The sequence below is a fragment of the Gigantopelta aegis genome, chromosome 13, assembly GCF_016097555.1.
Source record: "Gigantopelta aegis isolate Gae_Host chromosome 13, Gae_host_genome, whole genome shotgun sequence".
Taxonomy (NCBI): domain Eukaryota; kingdom Metazoa; phylum Mollusca; class Gastropoda; order Neomphalida; family Peltospiridae; genus Gigantopelta; species Gigantopelta aegis.
Genome location: NC_054711.1, coordinates 40913939 through 40934963, shown reverse-complemented (window position 1 = coordinate 40934963; position 21025 = coordinate 40913939). Strand labels below are relative to the sequence as shown.

Genomic DNA, 21025 nt, shown 5'->3' with positions numbered 1-21025 from the left:
GCACGTGCAGGCCGATTACAGTTCTACGTGGCCAGATATAATTTTATTTAGTTTCCAAAAGTTAACAACAAAAATTTATATTTTTAAACTGTTTTATCTTGAATTTGTATTTTGAAAAGTGACGCTTTCTGTAGAATGACCCACATATGGAAAATCCCGGTATGTATATATTTATTAAGTGTTGTGTGAGGGTGTGCATGTGTATATACATTGTCTCCCCACGCCCAACCCCACCCACAAATGAATTTTCTGGATTCGCCACCGATTATGACATGCGAAAGTGGGAGGGACAATGTTGTGATATGACGTTAATTGACATGTAGGCTAAGAGTGTTGTTATGTTGGTCCTCTTACTCTGCATACATTCAAATCTGATATAACATGTTTTTATAAATTTTATATTTATAGGTAAAACGAAACCAGCATAGTATTATATTTTTAATACATTAATTATATAGTGGCCATCTTGAAAAGTGCCCGCGTTTACTGGTACACAATTATTTTTGTTAAATTACTTTAAATTTTAAAATGCTCCCAATAATTTGTGCTGTTTCATCTAAATATTAAAATGCATAAATAAAAAATATAGTTGTTGTCCTGAGGAGGTGTGTGTGTGTGCGTGGGGGGTCTGGATCCATGCCTGCCCAAGAGAGTGCTGTACACCTGTAGGCCACATCCAACACAGGCCAGAGGGAATATATGTTACAGTGTTGCTATTTCAATCTGTAACAGTAGGCCACATCCAACACAGGCCAGAAGGAATATATGTTACAGTGTTGTTATTTCAATCTGTAACAGTAGGCCACATCCAACACATATCCATGCTACGTATCCATGTGTACCGGAGTTCCACGAGTAGTTCCTGTGAAAAACATACCAAAACATTACTGAAAGAAAAAACATTTAGTATTTTCCCTAGCTTGTTTTAGCATGGTGCAGCACCATTCCTCAAGTCTAGCACCATCTTGTGAACAACGGGGGTGAGGGTGTACAGTGAGTAGAAAACTGAAGATCATTTACATTACTTTTGGAGACGGAATAATGGTGTCCTACATGTGTATTTAGAGTCCATAACAAGCTCTTCACATCTGATGTGTGCGACTGCACTTGCACACAACTTAATTCAATCTCAGGAATGTTTTTATAGTCCACCTCAACTTAATTCAATCTCAGGAATGTTTTTATAGTCCACCTCAACTTAATTCAATCTCAGGAACGTTTTTATAGTCCACGTCAACTTAATTCAATCTCAGGAATGTTTTTATAGTTCACGTCAACTTAATTTAATCTCAGGAACGTTTTTATAGTCCACGTCAACTTAATTCAATCTCAGGAATGTTTTTATAGTCCACATCAACTTAATTTAATCTCAAGAATGTTTTTATAGTCCACGTCAACTTAATTTAACCTCAGAAATGTTTTTTATAGTCCACGTCAACTTAATTTAATCTCAGGAATGTTTTTATAGTCCATGTCAACTTAATTCAATCTCAGGAATGTTTTTATAGTCCACGTCAACTTAATTTAATCTCAGGAACGTTTTTATAGTCCACGTCAACGTAATTCAATTTCAATCTCAGGAACGTTTTTATAGACCAAGTCAACTTAATTCAAACTCAGGAATGTTTTTATAGTCCACGTCAACTTAATTCAATCTCAATCTCAGGAATGTTTTTATAGACCAAGTCAACTTAATTCAATCTCAGGAATGTTTTTATAGTCCACGTCAACTTAATTCAATCTCAGGAATATTTTTATAGTCCATCTCAGCTTAATTTAATCTCAGGAATGTTTTTATAGTCCATCTCAACTTAATTTAATCTCAGGAATGTTTTTATAGTCCACGTCAAATATGGTGACAGCGCATTGTTTGGATAGAAGATTCATTCATTTCAACTTATTTTCGTGTTTATATCCAATTAAGGTTCAAGCATGCTGTCCTGGGCACACACCTCAGCTATTTGGGCTGTCTGTCCAGGACTGTTGGTTAGTTGTTAGTTAGTTAGTGGTTAGTGAGAAAGAAGAGGGTGTAGTGGCCTTGCATCTACCCATTGAGCTCTTAAGAACTTGCTATTGGTTGGAGCCGGTACCTACCAGCCTGTAGTCCGAGGGCTTAACCACTGCGCCACCGAGGCCGGTCTTGGGATAGAAGATGGTTTAATCCCAGCCGGCCCCAGTATTTGATACATCTTTGAGTTGTTATTGTCACTGTAAATTGGGATCATTTAAATTTATAATGTTTGTGCTGTTCATTGTCAATGTACATCCTATACTGCACTTGTTTTCTGTATATGCTAATCAGTCGCTCGGACCTTATGTTTGTGCTGTTCATTGTCAATGTACATCCTATACTGCACTTGTTTTCTGTATATGCTAATCAGTCGCTCGGACCTTATGTTTGTGCTGTTCATTGTCAATGTACATCCTATACTGCACTTGTTTTTATGTTTGTGCTGTTCATTGTCAATGTACATCCTATACTGCACTTGTTTTCTGTATATGCTAATCAGTCGCTCTGACCGTATGTTTGTGCTGTTCATTGTCAATGTACATCCTATACTGCACTTGTTTTTATGTTTGTGCTGTTCATTGTCAATGTACATCCTATACTGCACTTGTTTTCTGTATATGCTAATCAGTCGCTCTGACCTTATGTTTGTGCTGTTCATTGTCAATGTACATCCTATACTGCACTTGTTTTTATGTTTGTGCTGTTCATTGTCAATGTACATCCTATACTCCACTTGTTTTCTGTATATGCTAATCAGTCGCTCTGACCTTATGTTTGTGCTGTTCATTGTCAATGTACATCCTATACTGCACTTGTTTTTATGTTTGTGCTGTTCATTGTCAATGTACATCCTATACTGCACTTGTTTTCTGTATATGCTAATCAGTCGCTCTGACCTTATGTTTGTGCTGTTCATTGTCAATGTACATCCTATACTGCACTTGTTTTTATGTTTGTGCTGTTCATTGTCAATGTACATCCTATACTGTACTTGTTTTCTGTATATGCTAATCAGTCGCTCGGACCTTATGTTTGTGCTCTTCATTGTCAATGTACATCCTATACTGCACTTGTTTTTTATGTGTGTGCTGTTCATTGTCAATGTACATCCTATACTGCACTTGTTTTCTGTATATGCTAATCAGTCGCTCTGACCTTATGTTTGTGCTGTTCATTGTCAATGTACATCCTATACTGCACTTGTTTTTATGTTTGTGCTGTTCATTGTCAATGTACATCCTATACTGCACTTGTTTTCTGTATATGCTAATCAGTCGCTCTGACCTTATGTTTGTGCTGTTCATTGTCAATGTACATCCTATACTGCACTTGTTTTTATGTTTGTGCTGTTCATTGTCAATGTACATCCTATACTGCACTTGTTTTCTGTATATGCTAATCAGTCGCTCTGACCTTATGTTTGTGCTGTTCATTGTCAATGTACATCCTATACTGCACTTGTTTTTATGTTTGTGCTGTTCATTGTCAATGTACATCCTATACTGTACTTGTTTTCTGTATATGCTAATCAGTCGCTCGGACCTTATGTTTGTGCTCTTCATTGTCAATGTACATCCTATACTGCACTTGTTTTTATGTGTGTGCTGTTCATTGTCAATGTACATCCTATACTGCACTTGTTTTCTGTATATGCTAATCAGTCGCTCTGACCTTATGTTTGTGCTGTTCATTGTCAATGTACATCCTATACTGCACTTGTTTTTATGTTTGTGCTGTTCATTGTCAATGTACATCCTATACTGCACTTGTTTTCTGTATATGCTAATCAGTCGCTCTGACCTTATGTTTGTGCTGTTCATTGTCAATGTACATCCTATACTGCACTTGTTTTTATGTTTGTGCTGTTCATTGTCAATGTACATCCTATACTGCACTTGTTTTCTGTATATGCTAATCAGTCGCTCTGACCTTATGTTTGTGCTTTTCATTGTCAATGTACATCCTATACTGCACTTGTTTTTATGTTTGTGCTGTTCATTGTCAATGTACATCCTATACTGCACTTGTTTTCTGTATATGCTAATCAGTCGCTCGGACCTTATGTTTGTGCTCTTCATTGTCAATGTACATCCTATACTGCACTTGTTTTTATGTTTGTGCTGTTCATTGTCAATGTACATCCTATACTGCACTTGTTTTCTGTATATGCTAATCAGTCGCTCGGACCTTATGTTTGTGCTGTTCATTGTCAATGTACATCCTATACTGCACTTGTTTTTATGTTTGTGCTGTTCATTGTCAATGTACATCCTATACTGCACTTGTTTTCTGTATATGCTAATCAGTCGCTCTGACCTTATGTTTGTGCTGTTCATTGTCAATGTACATCCTATACTGCACTTGTTTTTATGTTTGTGCTGTTCATTGTCAATGTACATCCTATACTGTACTTGTTTTCTGTATATGCTAATCAGTCGCTGCTGTTCATTGTCAATGACCTTATGTTTGTGCTGTTCATTGTCAATGTACATCCTATAATGTACATCCTTATCACTGCACTATACTGCACTTGTTTTTATGTTTGTGCTGTTCATTTCAATGTACATCCTATACTGCACTTGTTTTCTGTATATGCTAATGTGACCTGTCAATGTACATCATGTTTGTGCTGTTCATTGTCAATGTACATCCTATACTGCACTTGTTTTCTGTATATGCTAATCAGTCGCTCGGACCTTATGTTTGTGCTCTTCATTGTCAATGTACATCCTATACTGCACTTGTTTTCTGTATATGCTAATCAGTCGCTCGGACCTTATGTTTGTGCTCTTCATTGTCATCCTATACTGTACTTGTTTTCTGTATATGCTAATCAGTCGCTCGGACCTTATGTTTGTGCTCTTCATTGTCAATGTACATCCTATACTGCACTTGTTTTCTGTATTTGCTAATCAGTCGCTCGGACCTTATGTTTGTGCTCTTCATTGTCAATGTACATCCTATACTGCACTTGTTTTCTGTATATGCTAATCAGTCGCTCGGACCTTATGTTTGTGCTCTTCATTGTCAATGTACATCCTATACTGCACTTGTTTTCTGTATATGCTAATCAGTCGCTCGGACCTTATGTGGCAAGTGATTTATTACTCGTGTGATATGTGATAAACAGCACACCTCCAATCAAACACAATAGATGAAAATGGTAGAAGCATACTGTTAATCAACATAACTATGTGTATATTATACAGGGGCGTAGGCTGGGGTGGCTGAAGCAAATGGTCAGCTTTCAGTACTAAAACATACAGGTTTATAAATATGAAGTTTTGGGTGGTGCAAAAACAAAATAGAAAAAGGTCCACTTGGTTCATATTCGAACCTGCCCAGGTCCATATCACGCTACGACCCTGTTATACACCACAGATATAATACAACAATGCCTTAATTGCCTTTTGTTAATTAATTAATTGAAAAAACAAGAGAGTTCAATTTGTTCCATTCAGATACATGTAAAACACGAAGTATCCTTGACCATTATTGATCAAAACAAACATTTTAACATTTCATCATTTTAGTTACATCCAAATATATTTGGAGTTCTGCGCAATTAAAGGTCTCACCTACCATAACCGTATTCGGTGCACACTTAAGGGAATCATATGCATTTTAATGTCTCTTTTAAAAAATGAATAATTTAATAACATTTCAAATTTTTGGAACATGCATTGAAATGAACATTCAAAGATGCAAATATAAATTGGGTAAATCGCCATGAAAATCAAACTTGATCTGTATCAGTACATGATAAAGCTATCCAATTAAGGTTCAAGCACGCTGTCCTGGGCACACACCTCAGCTATCTGGGCTGTCTGTCCAGGACAGTGGGTTAGTTGTTAGTTTGTTAGTGGTTAGTAACAGAGAAGAGGGTGTAGTGGCCTTACACCTACTCATTGAGCCCTTAAGAACTCGCTCTGGGTTGAAGCCGGTACCGGGCTGCGAACCCTGTACCTACCAGCCTGTAGTCCGATGGCTTAACCACTGCGCCACTGAGGCTGGTCAAAGTTTAGAAATAAAACCTTGCATAAGCAAGTTTTCTTACCAATTCTTCCACTACAAGGCGGTGTCCAAAGAGACACTCTACCAGGTGCTATAGAACATGGTGGTGTGTGTCCACCAACCTGAAAAATATACTTTAAAATCTATACTTAACTGCATAGCTATCTAAAAAAAATAAAAAAATCTGGGTTTGTTTTTTGTTTTGGTTGAAATTTGGTTTGATGCATATATATTCAATTTCAAATACCAATTTTTAGTTTTCTCCCTAAAATTATTAAAAAGTTAAGAAATAATTCAAAATCATATCTTATTTTAAAATTGAAGCCAGTAACCCAACAGGTTGAGGGTGTATACCACGAAATCAAATCCCATAGACAACAATAGTATTATACATGTATGTGGCAAAAACTCCTACCTGCAGCGTATCAATCAACATATACACCACAAATATAAATACTACCACCCCTCACTATTTTCAGGGCTCGAACAATTGCCGTCGTTGAGATATAAATTGCTGTAGGTAGAGCTCTTCAACAATGGTGAAATGTACACACCTAGTGTACATTATCTGCCAATATTTAACATTTGCACATTTAAAAGATGTCTACAAATAACAAGATAGCCTTTCAGTCAGCTTTATTTTCTGCAAATGTCACTTTTAAAAAAATTGTCATAGGCAGGCTCAAAATTGCCGTCGGTGGACTGTTTCACCCTTTGCAGGATCTTTTTAAAATTGCCGTCGGTGGACTGTTTCACCCTTTGCAGGATCTTTTTAAAACTGCCGTCGGTGGACTGTTTCACCCTTTGCAGGATCTTTTTAAAATTGCCGTCGGTGGACTGTTTCACCCTTTGCAGGATCTTTTTAAAACTGCCGTCGGTGGACTGTTTCACCCTTTGCAGGATCTTTTTAAAATTGCCGTGGGAGACAAATTCTTAAGTTCGAGCCCTGTATTTTTGTGTGCAATTTATAAAACAATGGGCTCAGAAATAAATAACTTGGAGTAAATTTGAAAGTATGAAAAAAGGCGTTCCCTGTGGGACAGATTTCTGTTTGAGCTGTACATTATTTCAAAGCTACTTTTACCTGAGAGCCAAACTGTAAATTGCAAATTTAAAGGAAAGGAATATTTGGTTAACATCACCTGAGCAAATTTTAAACTGATGATATTTGATCTCGGGGAACATTTTGTTCAGTATCGCATTAGAGCTGGGCAGTATACCATATATACCGTTCAGTATCAGTATCATGTCAATTCCGATTTACCGTACTGTGCAAATTTTAAAACACTGAAAGTCCAGGACTGGAAAATGTTTCCCACCATTTAGTAAAGCACTAACAATATATCTGACGAACGCAAAATGAGTTGGGTATAAATCAGATGAGAACCTTGTTTATGGAATTTCATTTTATTTTGTTGAAATTAGCGGGTAAAACTTAACTAGAGTATGCATTTAAAGCCAAGTATACTGAATATACCGCTTAATATCGGTATCGGTATTGTGTCAGTACTGAATACTGTATCGATACTGTATAAATTACCCCCAAAATACTGATATCGGTACCAAACCTCAAATTTCAATACTCCAAGCTCTATATCGCATTGTGATTCTCTATGCAAGTTTCAGAGATTGCTACACAACTATGAATTGACTAGAAATATTGCTAATCAAGATTTTGAAAACAAGATGTTCCCTGGATATCTAAGATGATAACTTTGAAATGTGGTTGATAGAGAGGAAACCCAGTGTCACCACAAAGGCTACTCCTACAGATAAAGCCAAAAAGGATCTTTTATATCCACTTTCCCATGGACAGGACAGTACATACCATGACCTTTGCATCTTGGGTGAGGGCTCTACCACTGAGCGACAGCCAGCAACACCCCTTTTCAATTTCAAGAAAAGCATCTGTACAATAGTTTGTAATTCATCCAAAAATAAGAGTTCACTTCACCCGACAAGAATCACACGACTCGTATATCAAAGGTCGTAGTATGTGCTATCCTGTCTTTGGGATGGTGCATATAAAAGAGCCTTTGCTTCTAATGACAAAATGTATATGTAAGAATTACAAAATTCTAAACGACCTTACTTTGACCAGGGGTCAGATTCATAGGGCTGGGGGGGGGGGGGGGCATGTTATGGGGGGGGGGGGGCATGTTATGCAGTTCAAAGACTTATTACTTGGTGGTCAGCCATGCCAAATATGAAAGTCATCCAGATAACAAATCAAGAGTTAACGGCAATCAGAGAAACTTTAACCAAACAGCTTAACCATTCTTAAACCAAATAAAATGTGCTCATATGTAAACTTTGACCAAACTTTAACCAAATAACAATTGAGTCAGATGGCTGGACAGAAATTGTCATTCTGTTGACTTTCATTATGCATTGCATGTGAGCCAAAAACTGTACCGCACAACCAACCAATGCAATTAAGAATATGTCTATTCGCAAAAAACATACTGTGGAAAAAAATACAGTCACAGCAATAAATGTGCCATAGAGAATTAAAAACTCCACAGCAGTCTCCATGGCACTGACCGGTCTCAGTGGCGTCATGGTTAGACCATCGGTCTACAGGCTGGTAGGTACTGGGTTCGGATCCCAGTCGAGGCATGGGATTTTTAATCCAGATACCGACTCCAAACCCTGAGTGAGTGCTCCGCAAGGCTCAGTGGGTAGGTGTAAACCACTTGCACCAACCAGTGATCTATAACTGGTTCAACAAAGGCCATGTTTTGTGCTATCCTGCCTGTGGGAAGCGCAAATAAAAGATCCCTTGCTGCTAATCGGAAAGAGTAGCCCATGTAGTGGCGACAGCGGGTTTCCTCTCAAAATCTGTGTGGTCCTAAACCATATGTCTGACGCCATATAACCGTAAATAAAATGTGTTGAGTGCGTCGTTAAATAAAACATTTCTTTCTTTGACAACTGCAGCATCACTTGGTCAACCAAAACACCAATATCTACACTATGTTCATCATCCAAAACACCAATACCTACACTATGTTCATCATCTTTGAACGTAGGCGGCTGAAAAAAGAAGACAGTTATATTAGCTGATGTAGTGTATAACTGTAAGCTTAAAAAATAGGCAGTGGTGATGGTAGAAGTAGCTACTGAAAATCACCATCTACCGTCTATTAATGAACACTATGCACCTAGAAGTGTGTCTATGTAGAGTTGATACACCCTGGTTTTTGTTCAATCTGATTCAGGCCCATGACATTTCAAATTTCATGGGAAACACTTTTTCGGTTCCGGAACCCATCAGAAACTGTTTTTAAAAAATCATTATATAATAATATACATTATTTTCATTGAATAGTCGTACTCACTATAATAAGCATGGGAAACGAAATTTTGGTTCCGTGATTTTAACGACATTGTACCGGAGGATAGGACGGACTAAACATCGTTCATTGTAGGCCTATTGTTAGTGCTGTTTTTGATAAATGTTTAGTAATTGACAAAGTAACAATACAGCTACGATTAATCTTAATTACAGATATAGGCCCTACCTCTCTAGTTTTCTGACACATGGTATTTAATTATTTCTGCAGAATCGCCGGCATTCATTTATAGACAGCTTCCGTCATTTTAGTTGATGCATTACAAGGACAAGTCAAAGAAGCGTTAAGCAAAAGGGTTATAAACACAATTTGTGAACTTTGACCATCAATAGAAATAATAAAAAAATACAATGACAAGAAATAGTGTACAGATTTGATTTCAGCGATGAATTAGGAAATTCGTGTAATTTGTCAGAATTATTTTGATCGGTAACATTGTATTGTCGTTAACTATAAAACTTCTCTCTTTTTTTTCATTACAGCGTTAGTTCAAAGTAATTTAGTGTTGCTTCAAATAATCACTTGTGATTAACGCAAATTTTTAAACAAACTAGATAGCAAAATATTTTTTTTTTAACCCATTTTAGTTGCACTAGTTGTTAATTTAAAAACACCATTTAAGAAATTAAGTACCGATAGAAGACTCGAGATGGACCAGAATGTAATATTAACAATGTTAACATCGTGCATCCGAAGTGTAAATATCGCATTTTTAAAATAATAAATACTTACTGAAAACGAAGTCAATCGATGAGATAAAAATATTGTCAGATTCCTTGTGCAAATTTAATTTTTCAAGAAAAAACCCCCAAAACATTGACATGATTTAGGTTGGGTACTATTTACATTATTATTATTTGTTTTAAATTATCGTCAACTAAAATGTGTCTTTACGAATCTTGTCGAAACATTCCGTAAATTTTCGTGTGTTTGTCATATTATTTTGTTTGTTCATATATTAATAGACCACAATACGTTACTAATTGCCAGAATTCAAAGCATATATTGCATTCAAAACAATCTGTTTTAAAAGTTTCATAAAAATATGTCAAAACAGCTCAGTTACAATTTGTTTTAAAATTTAAACATAATATACTGATGAAAAGAAAAAAGGAACACATGACATTTTTGATAAAATGTAGTAGTGTAGTTAGGTCTGTATAAGATACATAGCGAATACTACATGAGCTGTCATTAGATACCATTTATCTTACGAGTTGTTTTAAAACGTAACTAATGAGGGAAAGCGAGTTGTATACGTTTTTAAACGAGTTGTAAGGTAAATGGTATCTAACGGACATGAATGTAGTATTCTATTTCTTACATATCTTCAGAAAACAGTTTTAAAATAAATTTAAATGCCTTTTCCAACTAAAATCTGTGTGCGTCACAGACAAGTCAATTTCCGGTTAATTTGTACGTCACATCTAATTATCGATTTCTACTGTGCTTTTCCATTGGGTGGTATGGCATTGGTGACCTGATCATCGCCTAGATGCAGCCAGTCATATGTCTGTAAAATATTATCGCACATACATGTATATGTGTTAACAAGTATGTGTTGTCAGAAATAACGAATAACCAACAGGTGTGTAAGAAAAACAGAGCTGCCAACCCCTAGCCACAAGTGAGAGTAGCATTCATGACAAGCTGAGCGTAGGTATATACACGGCCTTCGTATATATATAGTCACATCGTATATAAACACCGTCTAGTTCAGAGTATTCTTTAAAAATGTAACAATTCCTATCCCAAGTCAGCTGTTATGTCATATTTTGCATAATAATGAATTTGACAAGGTGGGAAATGAAGGTGTTCATGATCCAGATGTTTAGAGTTTTTCGCGTACGACTAACGATAAATTTACCTATAGATGCAAAGGCCTAACTAGTCGGGATTGTCGACGTTTAACATGCTTCTGTTACTAAAATAAATTAATGTATAAGCTTATTATCATTCAGTACATGTTTTTATTATGTCTAATAACTTATTTTCATTGTTGTTGTTTTTTCTATTTACCCTACGTCGTAGAGGACGGTCAAGCGTTCTCGTTACACGAGCTTGGTGAATCGTTTTGACACTGCGGTTATTCGGGGAATGCCCGTCACGTGACTCAAAATAATACGTCACACATCTGCTCTCCAAATAGCCGTTATTTTTCTCAGAATTATGGACCGTACCCATAATTCAATTATTTTTATAAAATATCAATAATAAGTGTGATATGGTGGTTATGTAGATGATTCAATAAAGTACTTTTAGGTACAAATCAAATGTATATATTGTCATATAATACCTTGTTGGGTCAATAATTAGGTCAACCATCTGTGAGAGAGCGCGTTTAACGAGGCCACTCACGTGGACATATAGATCGGACTTCAAACTTTTAGACGTTCGTTCATAATTTTATGTCGAAATTACTTTCTTTTTTTAATATTATTAAATAGTCCGATTCTATCTTCTATCTCTTATTTATGTTTGGACTGCCCTTCTAAAATGCTCCAAATTATATAAATATTCGTCCCAGGGTTGAAAATTAGCAGTCGCCCGGTCGCTAACGGCGACCTTTATTGGCTAAGGGACCGGCCTCGGTGGCGTGGTTGGGCCATCGGTCTACAGGCTGGTAGGTACTGGGTTCGGATCCCAGTCGAGGCATGGGATTTTTAATCCAGATACCGACTCCAAACCCTGAGTGAGTGCTCCGCAAGTCTCAATGGGTAGGTGTAAACCACTTGCACCGACCAGTGATCTATAACTGGTTCAACAAAGGCCATGGTTTGTGCTATCCTGCCTGTGGGAAGCGCAAATAAAAGATCCCTTGCTGCTAATCGGAAGAGTAGCCCTGTAGTGGCGACAGCGGGTTTCCTCTCAAAATCTGTATGGTCCTTAACCATATGTCTGACGCCATATAACCGTAAATAAAATGTGTTGAGTGCGTCGTTAAATAAAACATTTCTTTCTTTCTTTATTGGCTAAGGGCGACTAAGAATTTGAAAAGCGTAGTCCGTTGGGCGACCATCGATTTTAGGGTCTGGCAAGTAAGGTACCAGTTGAAAAAGAAAGACATTAAAACTGAATCGAATGTGACAAAATGCACCACGTCTGTGTTGGCGCGAACTACATATATAGCAGCACAAGGCATAGCACATTCTAGGGGCAGGACGTAGCCCAGTGTTACAGCGCTCGCTCGATGCGCAGACGGTGTGAGATCGACCCCCATCGGTGGCCCCATTGCGCTATTTCTCGTTCCAGCCAGTGCACCACGACTGGTATATCAAAGGCCGTGGTATGTACTAGCTTGTCTGTGGGTTGGTGCATGCATATAAAAGATCCCTTGCTGCTAATCGGAAAGAGTAGCCCATGAAGTGGTGACAGCGGGTTTCCTCTCTCAATATCTGTATGGTCCTTAACCATATGTCTGACGCCATATAACCGTAAATAAAATGTGTTGAGTGCGTCGTTAAATAAAACATTTCTTTCTTTAGAACATGCTATGTATGTGACAACGCCAGACTCCGCTTTTGTGGCTTTAGGCTGGGTCTTTCTAAAAATAGAGCTCAAAACGTACTGAAGACAATACATGTATTTTTAAAATCTGAAAGTCGTCGGCTTATTGATAGCACTAAAACAGTTAATTTCCGGCTAGGTCAAAGTTCGAGGTGCACGAACTTTTGATAGAGAAATTAACACCACAAGTCCTGTGATTGGTTATAAATGTGAGTGTGTTGGTTGTAAAAAAAAATACCACTGTGTAAAGTAGCCTTGTGCTTGGAACATGTATGGGGTACATGTAAAAAAAACAGGACTTAAATTTTGTGCGAAACTAGGGGTGTTGTAAAAACATCTGGTTATACCGAATATGAGCCATGAAAGGTACCATTTTCTGCAGTTAATACTTTGAGGTAGGCGTTGTAGTACTGATATTTATGGGACATAGTTTGGTTGATATATTGCATATAGTGTTTTTAAACACAAACGTTGACATGGTCGCCTATGGGATTTTAATTGGTATAGGCCAACCTATTGGAATGGACTAGATACGCCATAATTATTTAGTAAAGCTATTATTTGACAGTTGTTATTCAATGTTATAGTAAAAAGGAAAATTAGCTTCTGGGACAAAATTAAAATCTATGTTGCAGTTTTAATTCACACTAACGTGAGCGCATGCACACATTAGTAATAACAATGACATTTCTCATTACTACAGGGTTTATTCCAAAGGTCAGTTAATTTATTGTCGTTGTCGGTATTGTTTCAAGTTTAAGCAATCTGCATGAAATAAGAACAGATTAGATCAAAAGTGACACCAATACTTACATGACGACATAACCGTCCAAATAGTACTGTATTAAACAATAAAGTACGTGTTTATGCTATGTAATATAATAACTAAGTAGGGCCTACATCGTATATTTTGGTAAAATGTTTTTTGTTGTTTGTTTTTTTACAGATTTATTTATCTTTCGATATTTATTTTATTAGTAGCCTAGTAGTGTAGCATTTAGGCCTACACTATCCAAATTAAACGTACACGGGTGCGTGCTTCATCTAGGAAGACCGCCACTCCCGAGGAAATCCTGGAGATTTTACCCCCGTGCATCGCTACAAAGTTTGTTTCATCTCTCTTGCATCACCACAAAGAGGACTGCCACCCCAGATTAGGTTGCATACTACAGCACGCGCAATTGTACCTTTATTATTTTTGTACTGCATTATTGTTTTACTTCATAAACAATACAAGTCAAGCTGCATGTCTTAGCAGTTCTAACATTTTGTCTTCATCAAACAGGCGGGCGAATTTTAGTCACTGGACCCCTCCCCTCTGTATCCGCCAGTGAAGAGTGCGTGAACAAAAACCGGTCCAACAGGTATACCCGGGGGAAAAAAAACTCCTAAAAGTTCTTGTTCCAAAAATTATATGACTGTTTTAACAATGTAAGGTGTTAATTGTTACTTGACAGGTATGCGCATGTGATTCACCAAGTACAAAGTGATGAGGTTCAGAAGGGAAACATTTGGCATAGTCCATTTGTTACTAAAGGTGTGGAACTAGCATTTTATTACTTCATAGACGTCCCAGTACCAAAATCTATAAAGGTGCAAGTATCTTATTTACCACACGTTTAGAATTGGTTTGTTTGTTTGCCAGTTTCTAACTTTAGTGTGTGGTTAAAACAAGCGACAATTGACGGTTACTTATCTACACCCTGTACATTGTTTGGTTGGACCCGAGGTAGAAGACAGCGTTGTTTCTTTGAAAGGGCTTTGGACGACCAGTCAGGCATGATTGGTTGACAAAATGTTACGTCATAAAATCGGACACGGAAGGTATCAAGAATTGCTGTCAACAAACTAGATCGATTTATATAAGTAAGTAAGTTTAATTTTAAGCAGTTTTAAAGTTTGTTCATAATTTGTAGTCCAGTGTGCTCATTAAAGTGATTCTCCCTTAAAACTGCTGGTGCGATTTTTGACTACATAAATTAGTATCGGGACGGATTAACGTTTTACTGGAGGGGTAGTATGTTATGAGGTGCATATGACATCGTATGGTTGATCGATGGAAACTTTAAAATCCCACGTGACCACAAACGTATCAGCAGTATTCAGTAAAGGATGTGTGGGTGGGGTGGGGTGGGGTATTGAGGGGTTGTAATGTTAACTGTTCCAGTTATAATTTTTTGTTTGATGTAGAGGGGGGTAATAGGTAACAAATATATCTATCATCCACAAAGTTGCTAGTGATATTGGATTTTTTTTCTGCACTGGTTGGTGACATCATTCATTATTTTGTATAACACATACTGATAACACACATGTGTGATAACAATTTAACAACTGGTAGTTCCTAGGTGACGACCAGGTCGCCACTTCTATACTATCCAATGAAAAACAAAAAAAAGGAGCACAATTGAAATTGATTACTCTGACATACAAGTGAACCTGAAATTCTCTTGTCTGTGAAAGAAATAAATGTTTTATTTAATGATGCACTCAACATATCTTATTTACAGAGTGTGTCGTTAAATAAAACATCTCCTTTCTTCCATTTTATTTACGGTTATATGTTTAGATCATTAGCAAGGGATCTTTTATATACACCATCCCAAAGACAGGATAGTACATACCACAGCCTTTGTACCACCAGTTGTGGAGGACTGACTGGAACGAGAAATAGCCCAGTGGGCCCACCGATGGGGATAGAGGCAGGGTGAGACGTGGTTATGTGCTCACCTGATGCACGGTCGGTCTAGGATTGATCCCTGGTGCTGGCCCATTGGGCTATTTCACATTCTGTGTATATAAAAGATCCCTTGCTACAAATGGTGCATGACTGGGACATGAAAGGCTGTGTTATTTGCTAACCTATCTGTGGGATGGTGCATATATAAAATATCCCTTGCTGTTGGTGGAAAAATGTAGCAGGTTTCCTTTCTATATCTACAGTGTTAGAATACCAAATATTTAACACCCAATAGCCGATGATTAAACAATCAATATGCTCTAGTGGTGTCATTAAACAAAATAAACTTCAACTTTTTAGCTTTTCTAAAAGTAAATTGTAGTTACAAATATATATTACAGACTGAGTAAGTTAAGTTTTGAAGGCATTAATTATGCACATGAACTATTATGACTGAGTCCACTGGAGGATTTAGTATTCAAACTGTGGGAGAGATGCAGTGGGAGCACTTCCAAGTAAAATATATTTATGATGTTTTGTGCTGGTAGTATATATGTATATGTATATGTATATGTATATGTATGTATACATATACATATACATATACATATACAAACAGCAAATAAAACAACCTGAAACAAGATGCATACCCTTGAGTTCACATTTAAATACATGTGCGGCACAAAAAGATATTAAATTCACCATTTTCCCATTTTATCACATAGATACCAATGATGAAATGAAAAGAAAGACAAAGGAAATGTATTTTATTAGAAAGTTTTGTCCACTTCTTAATGATCTTCGTTAGATAAAAGCAACAATGACGTAATTAAATCAATCCCCTTCTACTACAGTAACGTCATAATATGTATGACGTCATATTTAGCAGTTATTTAGTTCCTTTCTGAAGATAAGTACAGACTGAAACATGTAAAAGGATCATTATTTCTTTAAATTGTTTTTTTAAAATACATATATACTGTACACTTGTTTTCTTTTATCATTATTTCTATATATATATATATATATATATATATATATATATATATATATATATGTATATATAGTCAAGCCTGTCTTAAGCAGTTACACAAGGGAGTAGATAAAAGTGGCCACTTAAGACAGGTGGCCGCTGATTACAGGTTGCGACATAAAGTCTAAAACATTTGTTGTTGTTTCTTGTTTTAGCATCTGTACTGCTAACTAACGGATGTGTGCTTCACAGTTTTCTATAAATAAACATTTGACATGTCGCCTCCTTCAGGAAAAAAATGCAACTGGGATGTATTAAATTAACTGTTCTCAACAAATTTGTTTTCTCTTCCCATTTAATTATTTAATTTCTACTTCCTGCGGTGTATTGTCCTCATAAGTGAATCTACAAATGTCAAGCATAGCCTGCTCAGAGGCAATTAGATGCATTCCATAGTAATACTTTCTTAATTGATGCACAGTAGAGATGTCAGGACTGAATGGGTACTAGTATTTCTGAAAGTGTGAAGATCGGTTATTTGCTGCACCTTATCTCTGTTGTTAAATATCCCTTTTATATAATAGAGAACATTTACTGTGGCCGCTTAATACAGGTATTTTAGCAATTTGGGATCCGATTTGGGTGGCTGCTGGCTGCGTTAGACAGGTGACCGCTTATTACAGGTGCATTTACGTTATAAATCATTTGGGATTAAGGCAGGTGACCACTGAATACAGGTGACCACTAGGACAGGTTTGACTGTAGGTAGATAGATAGATAGTTAGTTAGTTAGTTAGTTAGTTATATGTACCTGTAACAGTGAATTTTTTTGATTTCTGTCGACCGTTTAGCTTAAACATCCAGGTCATCATCATGGATCAGCCAATCACATGTTTTTAAATTAAACACCAACATGTGGGATATAACTTTGTGATACCAAAACTCGCACTGTGTTTGCTCCAATGGGGTGTGTGACAATAAGACAGGTGGTTGCTTATTACAGGTTGCAAGTTGGAGCAGATTTGTGTATACTATTGCTCATTGCAATTTAAGTATTTTACTTTGAAAAATTGTGTGTAGTAGCTGATAAATGACAGGAATGAAGGAAGGAAATGTTTTATTTTATGACGCACTCAACACATTTTATTTACAGTTACATGGCGTCGTTAAATCAAACATTTCCTTCCTTCAATTTTATTTATGGTTATATGGCATCAGACATATCGTTAAGGACCACACAGATATAGAGAGAGGAAACTTTCTGTCGCCACTTTATGGGCTACACTTTTTGATGAATCGCAGCAAGGGATCTTTTATATGCACCATCCCACAGACAGGATAGTACATACCATGGCCTTTGTTACAGCAGTTGTGGGGCACTGGCTGGAATGACAAATAAGTCAATGTGAATCAAATCTAGATCGATCGTGCATCAGAAAAGCGTTGTACCGTCCGAGCATGCGTTGTACCGTCCGAGCATGCGCTGTACCGTCCGAGCATGCGCTGTACCGTCCGAGCATGCGCTGTACCGTCCGAGCAAGCGCTGTACCACTGAGCTGCATCCCGCTCCTAAATGACAGGAGTCAAAATATATCTAAAATAATATCCGAAATGAGTGATTTTACCAAATGGACTAGTAAAACAAATCTTGCCGTATTCCATCATGAATGGTCTCACCAGTAGATCTAACAGCATTGCGTGGAACCCCATGTCCAGATGACATTTCATCTATAAATAACAATTTAAATATCGACCAATTACACTTCGCCTTTTATAGCGTTATTCGGGAGCATACAAATTCTAAAAATATCGGACGAGACTACTTATCCAATAGGCAAACTTGTTGGTCTATTTCAACATTGAAAAAAAAGGGGAAAAAGTGCAGTAATAAACTCTGGATTGTATACTAGTATAAACAGATTTTATGGCTATACCATCACAGGTATTTTTTCCGTTTGGAAACAAATTTTATATAAAATTTTATGTTGAAATTAGTTTCTGGCATACTTCGTAATTCACCCGAATCATTTCGTATACCCTCGGCATAATCCCAAATGTGGAGCTAATTTTAATTAGATTGATACAACAGAAACACAGAATCTACATGAGCTGCAGCAGTATTCTGGCTCAACAAAAGCTCGGATCGTTTGGCCTGATGCAATCACATACAGTAAGTTTAAAAAGTCTTCTTGAACGAGAGTAGAGGGTTTGTTTTTGTTTAATAACACCACTAGAGCACATTGATGTATTAATCATCGGCTAATGGATGTTAAATATTCAGTAATTTTGATATATAGTCTTAGAGAGGAAACCATGTTACATTTTTCCATTAGTAGCGAGCAATCTTTTATATGCACCATCCTATGGATACATCACAGGCTTTGATATATACCAGTTGTGGTGCACTGGTTGGAATGAGAAATAGCCCAATGGGCCCACGGACAGGGATCGATCCCAAACTGACCGCACATCTTGCCCAGATTGGGGCGGGTCGTAGCTCAGTGGTACAGCACTCGCTCGATGCGCAGTCGGTCTGGGATCAATCCCCATTGGTGGGCCCATTGGGCTATTTCTCGTTTCAACCAGTGCACCACGACGTATATCAAAGGCCGTGGTATGTCCTACCCTGTCTGTGGGATGGTGCATATAAAAGATCCCTTGCTGCTAATCGAAAAGAGTAGCCCATGAAGTGGTGACAGCGGGTTTCCTCTCTCAATATCTGTGTGATCCATAACCATATGTCTGACGCCATATAACCGTAAATAAAATGCGTTGAGTGCGTCGTTAAATAAAACATTTCTTTCTTTCTTTTTTCTCGGCCAGATTGAGAGTAAAATGCTGTGTTCTGAATCTAATGAATCTGCTGGTCTTTATTTATAGTGTGTGTGCCTTAATTAAATATGCCAGCCCCTTTAAAATTGAATGAGCCCCTTTGGATTTGGCAAATAAGAGGGAAAAGCTATTTGGTCAAGACCGATCATGCAGTGTGTATTGGAAGGTGTGTTTGTGTGTGTGTGTGTGTATTTGTGTGTGTGTGTGTATTTGTGTGTGTGTGTGTAAGAGTAAATGAGTGTGTGTCTGTTTATGTCTGTGTGTCTGTGTGTGTGTCTGTGTGTTTGTGTATGTGTCTGTGTGTATGTGTGTGTGTCTGTATGTGTGTGTGTGTGTGTGTGTGCATGTACATCCGTGTGTGTGTGTCTATGTATGTGGGTGCATGCGTGTGTGTGTGCATGCGTGTGTGTGTGCATGCGTGCATGCATGCATGCATGTGTGTTACAGCCAGAATGCAGGGCAACAAGGCAAGCTTTAACAAGTAATATATTTTAATACAACAGCACCAATTCGGAGGTAAATAATTGAAAAATATCATGTTTTTGTAATAAAACAACTTTTAAGGGTCACGTTCATATTACTACAGCAAAATAAGGCATGGCTAGTTTGGCCGCTGTTTAATTTTTGGGGCATTGGAGAATATGGCAGTTTGCCACATGGCCACCATTAACTCCAAGCCCTGGTCCCACCCACCCTTACACCTTAGTGGCTAAGAGTCTATGATTCTAGTTCCAATTATGTAGATGGGTAGATATACATACTATTGCAGATTGCACTGCTTTGAACAGGTTTTGTAATACACTATTCAATTATTACTGTAAGCATCTTTAGTGGGATAGCACATTTCTCAGACAGGTTAGTGTTTTTTCATTGCACTATTCCTTTGGGACAGTAGCAAATGTTGGGCTTTTTATTTTTGCCCCTGAATGATTGAAAAAGTTCATATGTTCGTTTGTATATAAGAGCCATCCATCAAGTGTTGATTAATAATTCATAGATTGTTGTCAGGAGAATAGTCTGGATCTGTTACTCGGTCCATGGTGCATGGCTTGTAAGATGATGACATTTAGAAGCCGGTTAAATCATCTGGGATGAGTTGTCACTTCTGATTTGTAAATACTATTGTTACCGTGTTCCAGGCTTTTACCCAAAGTCTTCATCCTACGTGGGGTGGGACATAGCCCAGCGGTACAGCGCTCGCTTGATGTGCAGTCTGTTTAGGATCGATCCCCGTCAGTGGGCCTGATTTGTAAATACTAAATACTATTGTTACTGTGTTCCAGGCTTTTACCCAAGGTATTCATCCTACGTAGGGTGCAGGACATAGCCCAGCGGTACAGCGCTCGCTTGATGTGCAGTCTGTTTAGGATTGATCCCTGTCAGTGGGCCTGATTTGTAAATACTAAATACTATTGTTACTGTGTTCCAGGCATTTACCCAAGGTATTCATCCTACATGGGGGTCGGGAAGTAGCTCAGTGGTACAGCGCTCTCCTGATGTGCGATCAAGGATCGATCCCAGTCAGTGTGCCCATTGGGCTATTTCTCATTCCAGCTAATGCTCTACAACTGGTGTAACAAAGGCTGGGGTATGTACTATCCTGTCTGTGGGATGGTGCATATGACAGATTTCCTCTCTCAAAATCTGTGTGG

General features: G+C 37.5%; 1 long non-coding RNA gene across 2 annotated transcripts; it reads right to left on the bottom strand.

Moving 5' to 3' along the window:
• Window positions 1–466: 466 nt before the first annotated feature.
• LOC121387327 lies at window positions 467–10751 on the bottom strand. 2 transcript variants are annotated; one of them, XR_005959791.1, is made up of 3 exons: window positions 10706–10751; window positions 6069–6147; window positions 467–862 (listed from the first exon to the last, which is right to left on the bottom strand). It is a non-coding gene; the product is annotated as an uncharacterized LOC121387327 (long non-coding RNA). The 2 variants fall into 2 exon arrangements; XR_005959790.1 differs by lacking the exon at window positions 10706–10751 and adding an exon at window positions 9550–9622.
• Between the last annotated feature and the right edge of the window lie 10274 nt (window positions 10752–21025).